Source organism: Lissotriton helveticus, chromosome 6 (assembly GCF_964261635.1).
Source record: "Lissotriton helveticus chromosome 6, aLisHel1.1, whole genome shotgun sequence".
Lineage (NCBI taxonomy): Eukaryota > Metazoa > Chordata > Amphibia > Caudata > Salamandridae > Lissotriton > Lissotriton helveticus.
In genome coordinates, this window is record NC_136067.1 from 149,149,850 (window position 1) to 149,166,674 (window position 16,825).

Sequence of the window (16,825 nt, forward strand, 5' to 3'; positions counted from 1 at the left end):
AGATACGATTGTATTTCTGAACAAATCAATGTATTTAAGTCTGGGCTATGTGTCCGAGGCTGCCTGCTGCCCTGCCTCAGTCTGAATCAGGAGACGGAAGCCAGGCAGTAAATGAACTTTCTGAACTGGGACGCACAACGCAGGGCTTACTGTTGTTCGAAAGCCCTCCATAATGAATCATTGCCATGGCACTATTTTCTGTAGGAGTCTCCCTCCTTGCGTGAGAGTAGCGTTTGTCATTCACAGGCATAGATCCCACCCTTTCCCATTCATCACACGTTGGAGTGGACCGTGCACGTGTGATAATGGCAAGTGTTTGAATGCTAATCTTCTAATATGTTGTTTTGAGACCCCCTTGCCATGCTAACCTCCCCCACTGTGACACCCCAGGCCCTGGCTGCAGGTCACTTACTCCGTTAGAAGTGGAGCTGCAGCATTTTGTTGCCCCATGAAATGAATGCAAAAGACGAGCAGGCCACTTGTTCCCTTGTGAAGTTGATCCAAATACCCAAGTCAAGGGCAAAGCAGAGATATGTGCATATAACAGACAGTTATCCAGTATTAGGGTATCTTTCATAGATTCACATGCCTGAATCATCCCCGTCGTCGGGATGGGAGTCCCCGGTACATAAATAAAGTAATGTCTCATTAGACATATAGAGTAATATGATAAGGGCCTCACATTAGGAACATATTCATGTCCTTTTGTAAAAAGGACCAAACTTCGGAGAAGAGCCAATCAGCTATCACCACCCTCTGGAACCTTCCTGGAAGGAGCTCTAGTCCCTCAGATTTTCTACCGCACGTCGTGCTAAGGGAGTCTCCACTGAGCACCGCTCAGCTTTCCTTGTTTTCTGGATTTCCAGTGCTCTTTTCTTCAAAATCCCTTCATCTGTGTGGAGTTCTTAGGTTCTTCATAGCAGATAGGACTGTCTCTACTGCCTTTATCCAGATCACTCTTCAAAGGACTGTAAGGTATGTCGTACCTTTTCTTCAAAAGCCCTCAAAGACAGGGAGGGACACCTCTTAATTTGGCTGCAGAGGCTTAAAGATAAAGACCAAGCTGTGTCTTTGGAGGAGAATGAATGTTCCTCCAAGTCTTTACATTCCTCTCAGAAAAGATCTAGAGTGGCCTCTCCAGGACTTTCATCGCAGCCACCTCAAAAGAAGATGCTCAAAAAGTCTTCAAATGCACATCCTAAGGCTCTGCCGGCAAAGGTTTCTCCTCAGGAGGTTCTTCACACCTTCAAGAAGCCTGTTTCCACCTCATCGACGATGGCCTCGTCGACAGTGGCTTCAACGACGAGGAAATCTCCATCTACATCTTTGACTGTAACCTCGACGACGACAGTCTCAACTTCTGTCGCGTCTTCAACTTTATCCACGTCGACGACGACAACTTCATCGTCGACGGCTGGTAGGTCTATCTCGTCGACGATAAAAATGAAGAAATCGTCGTCGACACTAAGATCGCCGGCGAGCGTGTCAATGCCTACGTTGACGAAGACTGTTCCGTCGATGTCTACCCTGTCATCGACGAGGACCCCCATCGATGACGCCAACACCATCTAAGACAGCTCCGTCGCCGTTACCACCGGTGGTGCCCGCCGTCGTTTCGCCGTCGACGACTACTCCGTCGACGGGCTCGTTGATGACAACAGAACCCCAGCTACACAGTGCTTATGTCCACCTCAAGATTACTTAATACACGCTGACACCGGCCTTGACTTTTCCTAGTAGGGTCCAACCTTTGCCACCTACTCACCTCCTGGAGGAGGAAGATTCTGACGATAGCAGTATGTTCAGAACTGCAATAAGCCCATCTGAACTTCACGTCAAGTACCACGACAGATCGGACTACGATGACCAAGAGCAGGAGGACCAGTTGGATTATCTTGAAGAGTGCCATCCGCCTCCACCTCCTATGGTTTGCCTACCTGCGTCCCTGGTTTCTGACCTCCAATTTCTAATCACTGATTATAAGCAGAGGTTTCCAACTTAGGCTACGTTTCCACTTCCTCCAGTAGCCGCTCCTCCACCAAGACCCAGGCCTTCGCCCCTGATTTTACAGCCTGGGCCTTCCACTTCACAGCCTCCACCTTCCACTGATGATGAGGAGAAGGATCCACATGAGGAAGGGGAAATTAACGATTCCCAATCAACACATGATGAGTGGGATGGACACGTAATTCCCTGTCCAGTATCCCCGGTGCCTACTCAAGCTCACTCGCCTCCTTAGGATATCGGGGGTTTCCATAACATACTAGAGAGAGCGGCACAGCGCTTCCAGATACCTATGCCTTCCCACCAACAGGATTGCTTCCTTTATGACTTTAAGGAACCGTGCAAAAAATCTGTCAGGTCTATACCTATTGTTGACTACATATGGGATCAGTGCGTAAAGATTATGCACAACCCTTCTTCTCTACCCCCGGTGCTACCTCGGCTGGACAAGAAATACAGGGCTCCGGACACCACTCCAGCATACCTGACCGGACACCCCAAACCTGACTCAGTCATCACACAGGCCGCTCAGCGGAAATCTAAAAATCCTTCCGCACTGCTGACTGCTCCTCCAGATAAGGAAGGTAGACGGCTTGATAATATTGGGAAACGTTTTTGTCCATGTCAGCATTAACAGTGCCTGCTTCCAACTCCTTGGCACTGTTAGGACGCTATACCAGACAGATTTGGGCAGACATTGCCCCATATCTTGGGGCCTTGCCGGACGATTCAAAGGAAGAAGCAAAAAAGATCTTGCTGGAGGGCGAACGTTCGGCGTCCGAGATCATCGATTGTGCGATGGATATCGCCTCTACTGGTTTTCGCCAACTGGCCGGTGCTGCGGTACTACGGCACCAAGGTTGGCTAAAGACGACGGCATTCCGACTGGAAGTACAAACTAAAGTTCTTGACATGCCCTACGACGGTCAGCTTCTTTTCGGCACACGTATCGATGACACTCTTCAGGGCATAAAAAAGGATACCGATACAGCTAGAGCTTTGGGTACCCTTCAATTAAAAAACCCTCCTTTTCGTGGCTCAAGAGGAAGGGGACAGTCTTCTACGAGAGGAGACTACCAGCACTACCGATCTTCCTATTCTTCCAATCAGCAATAACGGCCACAGTACCAGCAGCGTCAACAGCAACAACAGTTGTCTTACACTATGTCCTCCTTTCGAGGAAAAGGTGGTCAACAGAAAGACGCCGCTCTGCGCCAATGACTCTTCACTGCCACTGGTCTCCACTTCCTTTCCACCCTCCAGAGTTGAAGGAAGAATTTCTCATTTCCTACACAATTGGAAAAAGATAACAACAGACCACTGGGTCCTCCAGCTGGTTCAATTTGGACACTCGCTGGAGTTCATACAAATTCCTCCTCAAACCCCTTCCCGACCTATGGTTCACAAGAACTTACGTCTTCTACTCCTGGAGATTTTACTGATGGTCCGGAAGGGAGCTATAGAAAGAGTTCCTCCTCGTCAACGGGGGAAGGGGTTTTACTCTCGTTTTTTCCTGGTGTGGAAAGAAGTGAAGAAATGGAGGCCTATCCTAGATGTGAGAAGTCTCAACAAATTTTTAAAGAAGCAGTTGTTTCTCATGGTTACCATTCAAGAGGTGCTGCAACTTCTCAATGCAAACAACTGCATGGTGTCCTTAGATTTTCAAGACGCCTATTTTCACGTCCCTATCCACAGGAATCACAAAAAGTTCCTGAGGTTTGCTGTGGCGGGCAAGCACTACCAATTTCGGGTCCTGCCTTTCGGACTCAAATCGGCGGCACGCATTTTTACGAAATGCCTTTCTCTGGTGGCCGCATATCTCAGACAGCAACACCATCAAGTCTACCCATATCTGGACGACTGGCTCGTCAAGGCACCTTCTCTAGAAGGCGCGACCAGGTCTTCCGACGCCTGTCAACAGCTTTTCGATCGCTTGAGGCTCACTCTCAATCAGGACAAGTCTGTCCTCCAGCCTTCCCAGCATATAACTTTCCTGGGTGCTACTCTCGAGATGAACCAGAAGAAAGCTTTTCCCTCACAAGAGCGACGAGACAGACTTTTTTCCTTGGCAAATCGCATAAGATCCAAAAATTCTCTCACAGTGCGCCTTTTCAAATCCCTGCTCGGGATGATGTCTTCCTGTATTCTACTGGTTCCGCACTGTCGCCTCCACATGCGCCCTCTTCAAGAGGCGCTATTGGTTCAATGGGTCCAATGTACAGGGTCATTCGACAATGTCATCCGAGTGACCCCTCAGATGGTCAAGGCTCTAAGGTGGTGGATTCGCCCTCAGAACCTTTCTCAAGGCTTAACTTTCTTGCTTCCAGCTTCTCCACATACCATCACAACAGATGCGTCCCTGGAAGGTTGGGGAGCTTTCCTTCAAGAACTCCAGATCAGCGGAAAGTGGTCCCTTTCCGAACGGAAACTTCACATAAATGTCCTCGAGCTGCGAGCTGTCTATCTAGCTCTTCTGGCATTCCTTCCAAGGATCAAACATTCTCTAGTGCTTCTGCGGATGGACAATACCACGACAATGCACTATCTACACAACCAGGGAGGGACTCATTCTCTGACACTCTCTCATAAGTCATAAAATATCTGGGACTGGTTGCTTCATCACAACATTTTCGGGCAGAGTACGTCCCAGGAACAGACAATGTTTACGCTGACTCACTAAGCAGACAACAAACAATGTGCCATGAATGGGAGTTGATTCAACGGACTCTCAACCGCATTTTCTCCCAATGGGGCACCCCTCACCTGGACCTATCTGCTACCAAGCAGAACGCCAAATGCGAACACTTCACAAGCTGGCGTCCCCAAAAGGGATCTCTAGGGGATGCCTTGTCGATCGCATGGTTCAACGTCTTTGCGTGCGCTTTTCCTCCATTTCCCCTGATTCCCAAGGTCCTCAGGAAGTTGAAAGCAGAACCTTGCACTCTCATCTTGATAGCTCCAGCATGGCCGTGCCAGCACTGGTTCACGGAGCTTCATCTTCTCTCCCTGGAACTGCTGATCCCATTGAAACCGTTTCCCTCTCTTCTCACAATGAGCCAGCAACAAGTCCAACATCCGGATCCAGCATCACTCAAATTATCGGCTTGGCTCCTGAGTTCAGAGAATTCCATGGCCTAGACATTCCTCCGGACTGCAGGGCAGTTCTGGCTCGGGCTCGAGCCGACAGTACCAACAAAACATATTCCTTAAAATGGAAGAGGTTCTGCATCTGGTGCAATTCGAAAAAGATACACCCTCTTTCATCTTCTCCGGAACAAATATTGCCTTACCTCCTCCATCTGGCGAATTCAGGTCTTGCACACGCTTCCATTAAAGTTAACCTGGCAGCAATATCCCGTTTCAGAAGATCCTCAGCAGGCCCTTCTCTTTGGCCTAGCAGGTTGATTAAACAGTTTCTTAAAGGCCTATTCAGGACATTCCCTCCTGTAAAGACTTTACGTCCCACTTGGCAACTTAACACAGTTCTTGCCCAGCTTATGAGCCGATACACAGAGCTGATCTTAAGTATCTCTCCTGGAAAACGACGCTCCTTCTCGCCCTAACCTCGGCAAGGCGAGTAAATGAACTTCATGCATTTTCAATTCAAGACCATTTCCTTCAATTCAAACACGACAGGGTCATACTTTGAACTAATCCTAAATGTATGCCTACGGTCCCGTCAGACTTTCATCTCAACGAACCTATAGTATTGAGATCCTTTTTTCCAAATCCTCAAACGGCGGCAGAAAGAGCTCTACATTCTCTTGACCTTAAACGCTGCCTTAAATTTTACATTGACAGGTCAAAGACATTTCGGAAATCCAACCAACTCTTTGTGGCTTTCAGTCGACCTAGGAAAGGTCTTAGGCTCACTAAGCAAAGTATCTCTCGATGGATCTCTGCAGCTATTATGTTCTATCACCAGCAAACGGGGCAACCCCTGCGTTCCAAGGTTCAAGCCCATTCCACTAGGTCAATTTCTACCTTCACGGCACTCTTTGCAGGAGTGCCCATTACAGACATCTGCAGAGCGGCAACATGGAAGACCCCGCATACATTTACCAAGTATTACTGCTTGGATACAGAACTCATGAAGGATGCGGCAGTGGGACAGGCTGTGCTCCGTCATCTATTTCATTAGAGGTGAGCCTTTTCTCTTCATCCCACCATTCTTTCTTCTGTACGCACATTTCTCTATTGTGTTCCTTACTGTTCTCTTTCATTGCATTTTGGTACTTTCTATGTTTCACATTGATATGTTATTATCTGGTGAATTTGTGATACTGTACCATCAGAAATGTGCTTACCATTGCTTACTACTCTGATTCAGGCATGTGAATCTATGAAAGATACACTAATACTGGATAAGGAATGTGTTACTTACCTGTAACTGCAGTTATCCACTATTGGTATCTTTGATAGATTAACATGCAACCCACCCACCTCCCCTGGAAAGGCTCTCCTAGTCCTCTCAGTAATGCAACTGCTTAGCACTGTACTTATGAAATTCTGAGGGACTAGAGCTCCTTCCAGGAAGGTTCCAGAGGGTGGTGATAGCTGATTGGCTCTTCTCTGAAGTTTGGCCCTTTTTACAAAAGGACATGGATATGTTACTAATGTGAGGCCCTTGGCCTATTACTCTATATGTCTAATGAGACATTACTTTATTTATGTACCGGGGACTCCCATCCCAACGACGGGGAATGATTCAGGCATGTGAATCTATGAAAGATACCAATACTGGATAACTGCAGTTACAGGTAAGTAACGCATTCCTTATCTGCTGTATGACATTAAAACTGTCCCGATCTTCATGCCCTTAACAACATTAATGCCAAAAACACGAATTTATTTATGAACAATGAGTGTTAAAAATGTTAAAGCAATGCATGTCAGCAATTTAGTTACTCTCTTATTTCAAGTTTTACTTAATCTTGACTCCCTCGAGAGTTAGCTATTTAATCATATTGTGTTCCTTTCTGTATTTTTTTCCATTCATACTTTGAGCTGGGCAAGTGCTTATGAGGGGCTTTGATTGAGAGCTCTGGTGCTGACCCTGAAGCCAAAGCAAAGTGCCTGTCAGTGGGTTGGCCTCTCTGCAGAGCACACAGAACAATGGTCATGCCTTCCAGTTGTATTTGCAATTTTGTGAAAATATGTGTGAAAGAGGTGCACAGATGGGAAAATATTTAGAGGGCAAAAGTAAAATTAATTGCTTAGATGTGAGTGAGTGCAGTGTAAGTGAGGGAGATGCAAGGAAGTGCATTCAGGGGTGAGTGAAAAGAGAGTGCTGAAGAGAATAGATAGGTGGTTGAAGATGTGTGGATCTTTTTTCAATTTTTTTCTCCTGGAGGAGGATCCAGCCTGGATCCCACGTTTGTCAACTAAGCTGGCTGCGTTGCTCACTACATCAAGTCATAACAAACTTTTACGCCTCACCACTTTCAAATATCTCCAGCCGCCACTGCCAATCTTTCTTATAGCAAGAGGTACTTCTGTTCATTTAAAACTGCTGTGAGCTATTGCCTAAGATAGGGATTCGATAAATGTACACAGATGCCGAATAACGTATACTCTTCCCCTAGGGTACCCAAATTCTGCCAAAGGGAGTGTTATTGACACAGACGGTGTATTGCAAAAGGTTTACATTTGGGGTTCCTGAGATTAAGTTTTGTTAATTTGCTCTTGACAGAGAGAGCACGTGAGAGGAAGAAAGGACAGAAGAAAAGACAAAGGAAAGAATGAGAGAAGAAAGCAAGAGAAAGAAAGGAAAAAAAGTAAGACAGAAGTAGAGAAAGACAGGGAAAGAAGGAACAAAATGAGAGGAAGAATGAGGAAAAAATAAACCGAGAAATAAGCACAAAAAAAGAAGAAAGAAAGAGAAATTAAGAAGAAAATGAAAGAAACAGAGAAAACAATGAATGAAAGGTGAAGAAGAAAGCATGAAAAAGTAAAACGTATAAAAAGAAGGATGGAAAAGCATGACAAAGGAAAGAAAGATGGCAAGAGAAAGAAAATGTTAAAGCATGGAAAGTAAGAAAAGGAAATATAAGTGAAAGAAAAGGTAGAAAAGAGAAGAAGACAAAAGAAAATAAGAAAGACAGAGAAATGAGACATTGATAAAAGGACAGCAATAGAGGAAGAAGGGAAAAAAGAAAGGGAAAGTAAATATAACAAGAAAGAGAAAGGCAGAGAAAAATTAACAGGAGAAAAGATTAAGAAAGAAGAGAAGACTGAAAGAAAGGAATCAAAGAAGAAGAAAAAAGTAGAGACAGGAAAATCAAGAAAGAGGAGAGAAAGGAAAAGTAAGTTGAGAAAGGAAAAAGGCAAAAGGGGTTGTATGACGGAACCCTGTATGCATATGCCTTTATAGCGCAGTTACTACCCTGACTGAGACTTTAGCACGCGTTACTTTAGCGCGCAAGTCATTACAACGACTTGCTTTAGAGGGCGCTGGACTTTGGAATACTATAAATTACAATTTCAACTCTAGTCAACGCAACAGTAGGGAAGGTGTTGGACCTAAAAATCCAGCAACAGTCCAACATTGTGCCCCCTTTAGCAAGTCGTAACGACTTGTGGGTTATAGGAATGAGTGGTAATGTCGCAGTCTGGGTATCCTGTGGGAGTGCCCCCAAATCCAACAGTTTTGGGTGCAGGTACTCAATGATATTGACAAACACCTGGACACCCAACTGCCGGGTTTCCCTTCAAACATACTCCTAGGCCTTCCAAACCGTTTGACCTATCCCCTGAAACAGGAGCATAACAAACACCCCCGCAGCCCCCAGGGTGCGGGGGCCCCCAGTCTTCAGTGAGTGAAGACTCTTCGGTGAGAGCTGTGAGAGAGAGGCATGCTCTAAAGCAAGCCTCTCACCCTCTAAAGCAGCAGCTGCAGTGTGAGCCTACCGTGAGCTCCTGCGCCGACACAGGACTGAAGAGAAACAAAGTAACAATTTACATTGTTTCTCTTCAGTCAGAGCCAAGAGCCAGGCCCGGAAAAAGGATCGGGGTAGGGGCCCCACAGCGAGCAGGAGGCAGCACAGAGGAGAGCTGATAGGGGCAGGAGAAGGATTGCAGCTCCCTCCAGGAACAGTGTCTGCTGGGACGCACTGGAAGGTAAACCAGCATTTGCAATGTATGGTTTTGCAATATGTGCATTTGCATATATGCAAGTCATATATGGTTTGATTTGGAATTGTTAGTTGCAGAAATGTGTTGTGTGGATTGGATCTGTGTAGTGAAATAATGCGGCATGGTGTGCAGTGTAATTATGTGGATAGTAAGTGTGTGGTATTGAGTGTGCTGGAATGGAATGGAAGAGCATTTATAGAGCGCAGGCTACCCGGAGGCCTCCCAGGGCTAAGTCACCGACACAGGGGGCCATAGGGACTAGGGAAAGAGCAAGGTCTTTAGTTGCTTACGGAAAGCCATGTGGTCCGGAATTACGCAGAGGTGGAGAGGCAGGGAATTCCAGAGTTTGGAGGCATTATGTGAGAAAAGTCTGCCACCACTCCTGGATCTCTTGATCTTAGGGATTCTGCCAGATGTAGATCATCTGATTGAAGGTTCCGACTGGCTTTTTAGGGACGAATCATAGTGGAGATCGTGGGTGGGCTGAGTCCTTGCCATGCTTTGTGTACCAGGCACAAAGCCTTAAACCTGATCCGCTCTTGAACTGGGAGCCAGTGGAGGGTGCGAAGGGCCGGTCTGGCCGACAGCCTGTTGGAGGATCCCGTCAGCAGTCTTGCTGCACTGTTTTAAACGGTTTGAAGTTTCCTGACTGCGGAAATGGGAGTGCCTAGGTACAGTGCGTTCCCGTAGTCCAATCTGGAGAGTATTAGTGATTGGACCAGTACTTTCTTCGCCGCCGGGGGAAGGAGGGGCAGGACCTTTTGTGCCATTCTAAGTAGGCCATAGCAAAGGACTGCTGTTTTCCTGGCTTGGGTCCTGAGACTGAGATCCTGGTCCAGCCATACTCTTAATTTCTGATTTTGGGGTAGGGACTGGACCCATGCTAGAGGGCCACATCAGACTGGGATTAAAACTGATAGTGTTACCCAAAATCATAATCTCTGTTTTTCCTCCATTGAGTTTGAGCTGGGAGTCATCCATCCAGTTATTTTATGTTATGTTATGTTATTATTTATTTGTAGAGCGCGCGTACACCCTTGGGTTTCATAGCGCTAATGTCTGTGGCCCCCAGATGATCCCTAATCGTAGGTCTGCTTGAATAACCACGTTTTCAGGGACTTTCTAAAGATCAAGAGACTGTCGCATTTCCTGAGTGAAATATGAAAGGAGTTCCAGAGGGCAGCTGCTAAATACGAAAAGCAACTTCCTCCTTGCTTCTTCCTTTTGAAGGAGGGGATGGTCAACAGGTTTAGATGGGCCGAACGTATATTGCGTTGTGGTTTATGTACAGTTAGCAGCTGTCTGACTTTTTGGGCCCTTTCCGTGTAGAGCTTTAAAAACAATGCAACCGGTTTTGAAAGTGATCCTTTGGGCCATTGGTAACCAGTGGAGTTTTTTTAGGCTTGGTCGGGCTGACTGCCATTTGGGCTGTTTCCATATCAGCCTTGCCGCCTGATTTTGAACCATCGGGAGTTGTTTCAGAGAGCCGACTGGGAGCCCGAGATAGATGGCATTAGAAAAATCAAGACGAGAGAGTACTAAGGCAATTGTTGCCTGTACCAATGCTGAATGGGTGAGCAGGTGGGCGATTTTTCTAATTTTCCGTAATTGGAAAAAACTAGATGAAACAATGGCTCCCACCTGTCCTTTAAGCGAAAGGTCAGCATTTAGTATAACCCCCAGGCTTTTAACTTTCTGTGAGGCTATGGGCGGGGAGCCCATGTGTGAAGGCCAGAAGTGGGGACCCCAACTGAGCTTGCTCTTCCCCGGCAGAACTAATTCTGTTTTGCCTGGGTTAAGATTGAGGTGGTTTGAGTTCATCCACTTTTGTATGAGTGACATCGTTGCCTGAAACTCAGTGACAGCATCAGGTGTATTCAGGGGGAATATTAGCTGCAAATCGTCAGCATAATTAAAGATAGTGACGTTCCGGGTTTTTAATAAATATAGTAAAGGTCGCAAATATAGGTTGAATAAAAGTGGTCAGAGTGACGAGCCCTGTGGCACTCCGCAAGATGAGGATAATTTTTGAGCTATGAAAGGGCCCAGTCTCAATGACTGCGTCCGATCAGAGATGAAGGAAGCTATCCAACCAAGCGCTGATCCCCTGAGGCCGGCCTGCTCGACACAGTTTAACAGGATGTTATAGTCAACCGTGTCGAATGCGGCCGACAGATCCAGAAGGACCAGGGCTTGGTGGATGTCTTTGTCTGTGTTGGCTCTAATGGTGTCCTGCACTGCAAGGATCACCATTTCAGTAGAATGTGCTGGACGGAACCCAGCCTGGTTTGGTTCTAGAAAGTCCGATTGCTCTATGAAATTCGAGAGACATCTGGACTTGTGGGCCTCGAGAAGTTTGGAAAGAAACGGGAGGAGAGAAATAGGCCTGTAATTTGCAGAGTCCAGTGGATCAGCCCCTGGTTTCTTTAGGAGTGGAATGAGCATGGCATCTTTAAACATACCAGGAACTTTGCCCTGTGAAAGAGACTCATTCAGGAGTGGGAGGATGCTCGAAGGCATAGCTGAGCATACCTCTTTCAGAATATATGGGGGGCAACTGTCATAGGGGGACCCGGATTTAACCCGAGATGAAAGTTCCGATAGTGTATTTGAATCAATAAGGGGGAGGGCATCCAGTGTGTACGGGTTAATACAAATATCGTCCAACGCTTCTGAGATGGGTGAGTCGGGAATGCTCTTTTTATAGTGGTGATTTTATCCATAAAGAAAGAATTAAGTGAGTTACAGAGCTCCTGGGTGGGTGACTGGGGAGGAGCAGTTCTGTCACTATTGCAGAGATCATCCACTATTTTAAAGATGTCCTTGGATTTGTTTTGGGAGTTTAGTATTTTCCTAGAGAAATAATCCGTTTTATATTTTAGGATAGTTTATAAGTACTCTCTGCGAGCTGTCATGTACTCCCCCTTATATGGATGCCTAGCAATGCCGTTGATGGAGATACGGCGCAGTATGTTCGAGGCTAAGGGAGGGCAGGGGTACGACGGAGAGACCAATTTTTTTAATTCCTTGGCTGAGTAGATCAACTTTTGGCCAGGGGTCCCTGTCCCTGGAGCCGGCCTGGCGCGGCTGGTCGCAGACGGGCTTATCTTTGGCGCGCCCGCTGCGTGGTCGCGGCGAGGTAGTCATTTTGTAGTGACGGGGGTGGGAGGGGCCAGCAACTGGAGCTCTGACCAGGTGATTCCCTCCTAAGATGGCGGCCTCTGTCTGAAGTATTCCCTGCTGTAGCGCTAATCGGCTGCAAGGGGGGCAAGTAAAATTCAGCAGATAATCAAGCAAGTAAAATAGCTTTCACAAGAAACATGTGCAAGCAGGCAAATTATCTTTTTAAAAAATCGCCACTACGAGCGAGATACTATGTACAAAAATCGTGTGCAAGTGAGCAAGTTCTATTTTAAAATTCGCAGCTACTTTCTGGCTTTCCGTCTCAGGAAGGGGACAGTCACGTTAGACAGCGTGCATCTACCTCAGCGCAGCTTTTGTAGTGACGGGGGTGGGAGGGGCCAGCAACTGGAGCGCTGACCAGGTGATTCCCTCCTAAGATGGCGGCCTCTGTCTGAGGTATTCCCTGCTGTAGCGCTAATCGGCTGCAAGAGGGGCAAGTAAAATTCAGCAGATAATCAAGCAAGTAAAATAGCTTTCACAAGAAACATGTGCAAGCAGGCAAATTATCTTTTTTAAAAATCGCCACTACGAGCGAGATACTATGTACAAAAATCGTGTGCAAGTGAGCAAGTTCTGAGATGTCATTTAGACAGGAGTAGAGGGTATGAATTTCCTGTTCGGGTTGATTGAGCCCGACCACTAGCTGAGTATCATCAGTGTAGGTGACTATACGAATACCATGTGGATCTATTCTGGCTGCTAGCAGGGACATGTAAACATTGAAAAGGGTTGGGCTGAGCGGAGAGCCCTGAGGCACCCCGCACCGGAGGTGTGTAGGTTGGGAGACAGTATTTTCATCAAAAACCTGATAGGTTCTTCCCTCTAGAAAAGAGGATAGCCATCGGAGCACCCTTCCATCCACTCCTATGTTCCTGAGTTGCCGGATCAGAATCGAGGGATTCACCGTATCGAAAGCGGCGCTCAGGTCAAGGAGTAAAATGACCGCCGAACCTCCTGAGTCCAGGATTTTCCTGCTCTCCTCTACCACTGCCAGTAGAGCCGTTTCGGTACTTTGGCGTGGTCGGAAACCGGTTTGGGAGGGATGGAGCAGGTTATGGCTTCCGAGAAATCCGGAGAGAGTTGAATTAACGTGTTTCTCTGTTACCTTGCTTATGGCCGGGAGAAGGGATATGGGGCCCAGATCTGCTGGGTCCAGATTGGGCTTTTTTAATAGAGCTTTGACCCTCGCCTCTTTCCACTTAGGGGGAACTAATCCGGTGGTGAGCGGAGCGTTGATCAGGTTTATCAGGATGGGGGCTATAATTGGCATGACCTGTTTCAAGGTGTTCTGGAATTATGTGGAGTGGGATTTTGTGTCATGGAGTGGGATTGTGTGTTTTGAAGTGGAATTTTGTGTCTTGGAGTGAGATTATCAGAATGGTATTTTGGAGTGGTATGTAGTGGAGTTTACTTATATGGTGTGCTGTTAAATATTGTAGCATGATGTGGAATTTTGTGGTGTAGAATGGATGTATGTGGTGTGTTGTTGGTTTGAATTATGTAGTCTGTTGTTGAATTATGTGGTGTGAAATGTGTAGAGTTGAATTTGTGTGACGTGGAATTGTGCGCTGCTGAGTGAAAATTATGTTGAGTGGTATTATGAGGCATTGTCTGAATTGTAGTTATGTGGAATGTTGCTAGATGGCATACACTGGATTTATGTGGAGTGTATTTATGCAATATGGAGTTGAGCATAATTTTATTTTATTGTTTTGTTTCTTTTTATTTGAAAAAATATAAACAAGCAAGGCAGAAAAATTGTCATACAAAGTACCAGTTCAAACGAGGAAGGAAAAGACATCACGACAAAATCAGCAATCAATATAAAGAAAGGGAGGGGGAGACATGGGCCCACTCAATACACATATAATGAAATAGCCACAATGTGGGGTCAGGGGGAGAGTGGGACATCAGTGTTATCTACTACAGGCGGTGTACATATATCCCCACGATAACTATTCCAAGGTCCACACACCCTACACCATTTTCGGGGACGGCCCCGGGCCAAATACACAGTTTTTTCCCTGAACATACACCAGTCCATGTTTTCCTTCCATACTTCGACTGTAGGAGGCCTCCGGGACCCTCACAACTGAGCAATATCTCGCTTGGCAATCATGGCCCCCAGGGTCGCCCACTGAGTCTGGGCTGCATTATAATCCGTGGGTTTCCAGACATTTAACAAGCAGCGCCTGGCTTCCAGCAAGAGAGCAACACCCGTCACTTCCTTCATTACCTCATGCACCCCGTTCCAGAAAGCAGCAACTTCAGGACATTCCCAAATAATATGGAGAAATGTCCCCACCTGCCCACACCCCTGCTTACATAGGCCCTCCTCAGAAAAGCCCATTCGAACCAAACGGGGGCCCGTGACGTATATCCTGTGGAGGATCTTAAGTTGTACCAGTCGGAGTCGAGCTGGAATCACGACCTCCTTGGGAGAGGAGATTGCAAACTGCCAGTCCTCGTCATCTAACTCGAGACCGTCACGGGTCCACAAGTCCCGGAGATGCAGTAGGACGTCTGACCTATCGTTAATTATTTTTTTGTAGACAAGGGAGATAGTACTATCAGGCACGTGACCATCCAACAATCTATCTTCTAGCGGGGACGATTCCGGAATTACACCTCCCACTGGGAAAACTGACATCAACGCATGGCGAACTTGAACATAGCGGAAGTACTCTGTGTCACCCAAGTCAAACTCCGTCTTTAACATCTCAAACGATTTCACCTGACCCTTGACCCAGAGGTCTCCCACCTTACTAATACCAATGAGGTCCCACTTATCGAAACCCTTGGTCTTCCACAATTTACCAAGCTTATCCGAGCCAAAAAGCGGGGTCGCTAGAGTCAAGCGGTCTTTCCATCCCATAGAAATAGTTGCGTCCTGCCACATACGTACTGCCATCTACGTAGGCCCCGAAAAAGCCTTAACCACCGATTTTGAATACAGCGCCCTATAGTAATTACCCCCAGGCAACAGCCTTCTATCCATAGCAAAAGCAGGGTTCAATTCGGGACCATACATACCATGATTAATGGCACCCAATTGAGACGCCCAATAATAACGTTTGATATCAGGGAGAGCAATACCCCCGTCATACCACAGGAGCGTCAGTTTGGCAAGTGCAATACGGGGTCTACCGTCCCATATCAACTTCCTTTGAAGACCCTCAACTGTACGGAAATAGCTTGCAGGAACTATATCAAGAGTGTTCTGGAGAGAATAAAGAAAACGAGGCAGAGACATAATTTTAAAGAGGGCCGCACGACCAAGCGGCGAAAGCGGAAGCTTACGCCAACCCGCGACGTCCTGCTTCAATCTAGTCATGGGCGGGAGAAGATTCTGTTCATACCGAGTTGCGGGGTCCAATGAAACATAGATAACGAGGTATTTAAACCCCGATTGTGTCACCTGAATGGGACAGTTACGTGGCATAAGAGGGACGTCACCAGAAAGAACGTATAGATAGGATTTCGTCCAATTAATAATCAGGCCTGAGTTTCTACCAAAAGAGGTCAAAACATCACACAAAACCATCAATGACTTCCGGGGCGAGGTCAGATACAGTAAAATGTCATCTGCATAAAGCGAGATGCGATCTTCAAACTCAGAGGACCACTGAATACCCTTCATCGAGGGCTCCCACCGGATCCACGCAGCGAGGGGCTCGAGGGCTAAGGCAAACAGGAGCGGCGACAAGAGACAACCCTGACGAGTACCTCTCTCAAGACTAAACGGAATAGAGACACGACCATTCACAACAATTTGGGCAAGGGGGGCCTCATAGAGAAGCCGCACCCAGCCAATAAAACCGGGTCCAAACCCAAACTTAGCCAGTGCGGCCCATAAATATGGCCATTCCACGGTATCGAAAGCCATCGTGGCATCCAACGACACCAAGATGGCCGGCTCACGCAACATCGCAGCCCTCGCGAGAACGCTGTGCAGACGCCTAAGATTCAGGGAAGTGTATCTATGCGGGATGAAACCGGATTGATCCGGATGTATCAACCCGCTAATAACTGTGATCAATCGGTTAGCCAGTAATTATGCGAGGATCTTAGGTTCGGCATTCAAAAGAGATATCGGCCGGTACGATGCACACCTATCTCTTGGTTTCCCTTCCTTATGAATCACCACAATGGTAGCAAGACGCTGATCACGGGGGAGAGAACCACACTCACGTGACTCCAAAAACATATCCCTTAAATAGGGAGCCATCTTGTCAGGCCGCAACTTGTAAAGTTCAATCGGCAGACCGTTGGGACCCATAGCTTTCCCTGAACGCAGGGAGCGAATCGCAAGAGGCACCTCATCCGCGGTTATTGCAGCATCCATTTGTTCCCTGTCAACATCAGAAAGACGCGGTAAAGAAATATCACGCAACAATAGGTGTGAGTCCTCCTCCGGCCTATCCGACACGGAGGAGTACACTGTCTGGAAGTGATCCGCAAAACACTGAACAATCTATTCAGGGTCGGTGACCCGAGCACCACT

At 47.0% G+C, this 16,825-nt stretch overlaps 1 protein-coding gene across 3 annotated transcripts in view; it reads left to right on the forward strand.

Moving 5' to 3' along the window:
* SPDYA (speedy/RINGO cell cycle regulator family member A) overlaps window positions 1–16,825 on the forward strand; it is a 656,819-nt gene that overhangs the window by 397,433 nt on the left and 242,561 nt on the right. The gene's annotated exons all lie outside the window — the stretch shown is intronic.